This window comes from Triticum aestivum, chromosome 3D (assembly GCF_018294505.1).
Source record: "Triticum aestivum cultivar Chinese Spring chromosome 3D, IWGSC CS RefSeq v2.1, whole genome shotgun sequence".
In the NCBI taxonomy this organism is placed as follows: domain Eukaryota; kingdom Viridiplantae; phylum Streptophyta; class Magnoliopsida; order Poales; family Poaceae; genus Triticum; species Triticum aestivum.
In genome coordinates this window covers 74435739-74442877 of record NC_057802.1, presented here as the reverse complement: position 1 = coordinate 74442877, position 7139 = coordinate 74435739, and positions in this window count along the sequence as shown.

Genomic DNA, 7139 nt, shown 5'->3' with positions numbered 1-7139 from the left:
ATATCATGATAAATGTTTATTATTCATGCTAGAATTGTATTAACCGGAAACATAATACATGTGTGAATACATAGACAAACAGTGTGTCACTAGTATGCCTCTACTTGACTAGCTCGTTAATCAAAGATGGTTATGTTTCCTAGCCATAGACATGAGTTGTCATTTGATTAACGAGATCACCTCATTAGGAGAATGACGTGATTGACCTGACCCATTCCGTTAGCTTAGCACCCGATCGTTTAGTATGTTGCTATTGCTTTCTTCATGACTTATACATGTTCCTATGACTATGAGATTATGCAACTCCCGTTTACCGGAGGAACACTTTGTGTGCTACCAAACGTCACAATGTAAATGGGTGATTATAAAGGTGCTCTACAGGTGTCTCCAAAGGTACTTGTTGGGTTGGCGTATTTCGAGATTAGGATTTGTCACTCCGATTGTCGGAGAGGTATCTCTGGGCCCACTCGGTAATGCACATCACTATAAGCCTTGCAAGCATTGTGACTAATGAGTTAGCTGCGGGATGATGTATTACGGAACGAGTAAAGAGACTTGCCGGTAACGAGATTGAACTAGGTATCGAGATACCGACGATCGAATCTCGGGCAACTAACATACCGATGACAAAGGGAACAACGTATGTTGTTATGCGGTTTGACCGATAAAGATCTTCGTAGAATATGTGGGAACCAATATGAGCATCCAGGTTCCGCTATTGGTTATTGACCGGAGAGGTGTCTCGGTCATGTCTACATAGTTCTCGAACCCGTAGGGTCCGCACGCTTAACGTTACGATGACAGTTATATTATGAGTTTGTATGTTTTGATGTACCGAAGGTTGTTCGGAGTCCCGGATGTGATCACGGACATGACGAGGAGTCTCGAAATGGTTGAGACATAAAGATTGATATATTGGACGACTATATTCGGACACCGGAAGTGTTCCGGAGAAGTTTCGGATTAAACCGGAGTGCCGGAGGGTTACCGGAACCCCCCGGGGAAGTATTGGGCCTTAGTGGGCCTTGAGGGGAGAGAGAGGGCAGCAGCCAGGAGGTGGCGCGCCCCCTCCCATGAGGAATCCTAGTTGGACTAGGAGAGGGGGCGCAGCCCCTCTTTCCCTCTCCCTCTCCCTCTCTTTCCTTCCCCCCCCCCCTCTTTTCCTAGTTGGACTAGGAAAGGGGAGTGCTACTCCTACTAGGAGGAGGACTCCCCCCTCTCCTTGGCGCGCCTAGGGCAGCCGGCCTCCCCCTTGCTCCTTTATATACGGGGGCAGGGGGGCACCTCTATACACACTTGATATACGATATTTTAGCCGTGTGCGGTGCCCCCCTCCACCATATTACACCTCGATAATACCGTCGCGGAGCTTAGGCGAAGCCCTGCGTCGGTGGAACATCATCATCGTCACCACGCCGTCGTGCTGACGAAACTCTCCCTCAACACTCGGCTGGATCGGAGTTCGATGGACGTCATCGAGCTGAACGTGTGCTGAACTCGGAGGTGCCGTGCGTTCGATACTTGATCGGTCGGATCGTGAAGACGTACGACTACATCAACCGCGTTGTGATAACGCTTCCGCTATCGGTCTACGAGGGTACGTGGACAACACTCTCCCCTCTCGTTGCTATGCATCACCATGTTCTTGCGTGTGCGTAGGAAATTTTTTGAAATTACTACGTTCCCCAACACCCTATGCTTCAGCCATAGGCTCTATCATGTGTGCAATGTTGTGTACCAGACCTGATGTGTGCCTTGCTATTAGCTTAGCAGGGAGGTACCAAAGTAATCCAGGAGTGGATCACTGGACAGTCAAGAACATCCTGGAATACCTGAAAAGGACTAAGGATATATTTCTCGTTTATGGAGGTGACAAAGAGCTCGTCGTAAATGGTTACGTCGATGCAAGCTTTGACATAGATCCGAATGACTCTAAGTCACAAACCGGATACGTATTTATATTGAACGGTGGAGCTGTCAGTTGGTGCAGTTCTAAGCAAAGCGTCATGGCGGGATCTACTTGTGTAGCGGAGTATATAGCTGCTTCGGAAGCAGCAAATGAAGGAGTCTGGATGAAGGAGTTCATATCCGATCTAGGTGTCATACCTAGTGCATCGGGTTCAATGAAAATCTTTTGTGACAATACTGGTGCAATTGCCTTGGCAAAGGAATCCAGATTTCACAAGAGAACCAAGCACATCAAGAGACGCTTCAATTCCATCCGCGATCAAGTCAAGGAGGGAGACATAGAGATTTGCAAGATACATACGGATCTGAATGTTGCAGACCCGTTGACTAAGCCTCTCTCACGAGCAAAACATGATCAGCACCAAGACTCCATGGGTGTTAGAATCATTACTATGTAATCTAGATTATTGACTCTAGTGCAAGTGGGAGACTGAAGGAAATATGCCCTAGAGGCAGTAATAAAGTTGTTATTAATATTTCCTTATATCATGATAAATGTTTATTATTAATGCTAGAATTGTATTAACCGAAAACTTAGTACATGTGTGAATACATAGACAAACAGAATGTCACTAGTATGCCTCTACTTGACTAGCTCGTTGAATCAAAGATGGCTAAGTTTCCTAGCATGAGTTGTCATTTGATTAACGGGATCACATCATTAGAGAATGATGTGATTGACTTGACCCATTCCGTTAGCTTAGCATTTGATCATTTAGTGTATTGTTATTGCTTTCTTCATGACTTATACATGTTCCTATGACTATGAGATTATGCAACTCCCGAATACCGGAGGAACACTTAGTGTGCTACCAAACATCACAACGTAACTGGGTGATTATAAAGGTGCTCTAGAGGTGTCTCCAATGGTACTTGTTGAGTTGGGATAGATCGAGATTAGGACTTGTCACTCCGATTGTCGGAGAGGTATCTCTCGGCCCTCTCGGTAATGCACATCACTATAAGCCTTGCAAGAAATGCAACTAATGAGTTAGTTGCGGGATGATGTATTACGGAACGAGAAAAGAGACTTGCCGGTAACGAGATTGAACTAGGTATTGAGATACCGACGATCGAATCTCGGGCAAGTAACATACCGATGATAAAGGGAACAACGTATGTTGTTATGCGGTTTGACCGATAAAGATCTTCGTAGAATATGTAGGAGCCAATATGAGCATCCAGGTTCCGCTATTGGTTATTGACCGGAAACGAGTCTCAGTCATGTCTACATAGTTCTCGAACCCGTAGTGTCCGCACGCTTAACGTTTGGTGACGATCGGTAATATGAGTTTATGTGTTTTGATGTACCGAAGGTAGTTCGGAGTCCCGGATATGATCACGGACATGACGAGGAGTCTCGAAATGGTCGAGACATAAAGATCGATATATTGGATGACTATGTTTGAACTTAGGAAGGGTTCCGGGCAAGTTCGGACGAATACCGGAGTACCGGGGGGTTACCGGAACCCCCCGGGGAGTGTAATGGGCCTATTGGGCCTTAGTGGAGAAGAGGAGGGGTGGCTAGGGCAGGCCGCGCGCCCCTTCCCCCTCTAGTCCGAATTGGACAAGGAGGGGGGGCGGCGCCCCCCTTTCCTTCCCCCTCTCTCCTCCTTCCCTCTCTCCTACTCCTACTCTTGGAAGGGTTGGAGTCCTACTCCCGGTGGGAGTAGGACTCCCCTTGGGGCGCGCCTAGGAGGGCCGGCCCCTCCCCCTCCTCCACTCCTTTATATACGGAGGAGGGGGGCACCCCATAGACACACAAGTTGATCAGTTGTTCTTTTAGCCGTGTTCGGTGCCCCGTCCACCATAATCCACCTCGGTCATATCATAGCGGTGCTTAGGCGAAGCCCTGCATCGATAGCATCATCATCACCGTCATCACGCCATCGTGCTGACGGAACTCTCCCTCGAAGCTCTGCTGGATCGTGAGTTCGTGGGACATCACCGAGCTGAACGTGTGCTGAACTCGGAGGTGCCGTGCGTTCGGTACTTGGATCGGTCGGATCGTGAAGACGTACGACTACATCAACCGCGTTGTCATAACGCTTCCGCTTTCGGTCTACGAGGGTACGTGGACAACACTCTCCCCTCTCGTTGCTATGCATCGCCATGATCTTGCGTGTGCGTAGGAATTTTTTTGAAATTACAACGTTCCCCAACAAAAAGGACTAAGGATATGTTTCTCGTTTATGGAGGTGACAAAGAGCTCGTCATAAATGGTTACATCGATGCAAGCTTTGACACAGATCCGGATGACTCTAAGTCACAAACCGGATACGTATTTATATTGAACGGTTGAGCTGTCAGTTGGTGCAGTTCTAAGCAAAGAGTCGTGGCAGGATCTACGTGTGAAGCGGAGTACATAGCTGCTTCGGAAGCAGCAAATGAAGGAGTCTGGATGAAGGAGTTCATATCCGATCTAGGTGTCATACTTAGTGCATCGTGTCCAATGAAAATCTTTTGTGACAATACTGGTGCAATTGCCTTGGCAAAGGAATCCAGATTTCACAAGAGAACCAAGCACATCAAAAGACGCTTCAATTCCATCCGCGATCAAGTCAAGGAGGGAGACATAGAGATTTGCAAGATACATACGGATCTGAATGTGGCAGACCCGTTGACTAAGCCTCTCTCACGAGCAAAACATGATCAGCACCAAGACTCCATGGGTGTTAGAATCATTACTGTGTAATCTAGATTATTGACTCTAGTGCAGGTAGGAGACTCAAGGAAATATGCCCTAGAGGCAATAATGAAGTTGTTATTTATACTCCCTCTGTCCGAAAAAGCTTGTCCCTCAAATGGATCTATCTAGCACCAATTTGTGCTAGATACATCCATTTGAGGGACAAGCTTTTTCGGACGGAGGGAGTATTTCCTTATATCATGATAAATGTTTATTATTCATGCTAGAATTGTATTAACCGGAAACTTAGTACATGTGTGAATACATAGACAAACAGAGTGTCACTAGTATGCCTCTACTTGACTAGCTCGTTAATCAAAGATGGTTAAGTTTCCTAGCCATAGACATGAGTTGTCATTTGATTAACGGGATCACATCATTAGAGAATGATGTGATTGACTTGACCCATTCCGTTAGCTTAGCATTTGATCGTTTAGTATATTGATATTGCTTTCTTCATGACTTATACATGTTCCTATGACTATGAGATTATGCAACTCCCGAATACCGGAGGAACACTTAGTGTGCTATCAAACGTCACAACGTAACTGGGTGATTATAAAGATGCTCTACAGGTGTCTCCGATGGTGTTTTTTGAGTTGGCATAGATCGAGATTAGGATTTGTCACTCCGATTGTCAGAGAGGTATCTCTGGGCCCTCTCGGTAATGCACATCACTATAAGCCTTGCAAGCAATGTGACTAATGAGTTAGTTGCGGGATGATGCATTACGGAACGAGTAAAGAGACTTGCCGGTAACGAGATTGAACTAGGTATTGAGATACCGACGATCGAATCTCGGACAAGTAACATACCGATGACAAATGGAACAACGTATGTTGTTATGCGGTTTGACCGATAAAGATCTTCGTAGAATATGTGGTAGCCAATATGAGCATCCAGATTCTGCTATTGGTCATTGACCGGAGATGAGTCTCGGCCATGTCTACATAGTTCTCGAACCCATAGGGTCCGCACGCTTAACGTTCGATGACGATCGGTATTATGAGTTTATGTATTTTGATGTACCGAAGGTTGTTCGGAGTCCCGGATGTGATCACGAACATGACGAGGAGTCTCGAAATGGTCGAGACATGAAGATTGATATATTGGAAGGTTATGTTTGGACACCGGAAAGGTTTCAAGTGAGTTCGGGCATTTTCTGGAGTACCCGGGGGTTACCGGAACCCCCCGAGGAGTTAATGGGCCTTAATGGGCCATGGTGGAAGAGAGGAGGAGGAGGCCAAGTGGGAGGCGCGCGCCCCCCAAGCCCAATCCGAATTGGGGGGGGCTTTCCTTCTCTCCCTCTTCCTCTTCCTTCTTCTCCTACTCCAACTAGGGAAGGGGGGAAACCTACTCCTACTTGGAGTAGGAATCCCCCCTTGGGCGCGCCCCATGAGGCCGGCCCTCCCCCTCCACTACTTTATATACGGGGGAGGGGGACACCCCATAGACACACAAGTTGATTGTTTAGCCGTGTGCGGTGCCCCCCTCCACATATTTCCACCTCGGTCATATCGTTGTAGTGCTTAGGCGAAGCCCTGCATCGGTAACTTCATCATCACCGTCATCACGCCGTCGTGCTGACGAAACTCTCCCTCGGCCTCAGGTGGATCAAGAGTTCGAGGGACGTCATCGAGCTGAACGTGTGCAGATCGCGGAGGTGTCGTGCGTTCAGTACTTGATCGGTTGGATCGCGAAGACGTTCGACTACATCAACCGCGTTACTTAACGCTTCCGCTTTCAGTCTACGAGGATACGTGGACACACTCTCCCGCTCGTTGCTATGCATCACATAGATAAATCTTGCGTGATCGTAGGTAAATTTTTTGAAATATTGCGTTCCCCAACACTCTCCTCCGCCGCCGCCACCGTTGTACCTCTCTGGCCAGCACACAAGCATTATCGGACCTCTGCAACTAGCACCGACGCACCCGCTCACCTTTACGATGGCGTCGTCCACCCAGGACATGTCCGTAGGCAGGTGCACTCCCTCCCCCCTGGTCGACGTCGACCATGGCGAACACCACACCCGGTAGGTGTCCCGTCAAATGCCACTGGGCTTATTTTCGAACTCCATGTCACTTTTTTAGAGTACAAAGGATGGCGGGGTACTCGGCCGTGGAGGACGAGTTGTTGTGTGATGTGTGATTGGTCGTATCTGCAGATTTTCATAGGCAGGAGTAGAGGGGGGCCGTTCTGGCAGTGCGTGCATGATTCATTTCATGCGTGAAAGCACATTACGCCCAACAACATGTATATCATCCATGATCGCAATGTGAAGTCATTATCGTATCGATGGTATGACATCCAAACCACCGTCACCAAGTTTTGTGATGCGGTTAATATGTTGGAGGCAAGGTGGTCATTGCGCAGCAGCAGCCGGGGAGATCAGAAGTTTTGCTTCTTCTTGCTCAACTTGTTGATTGATTCATTCATTCATTCAATATTTCTCTACACATTGTGTAGCCCGTACACGTGA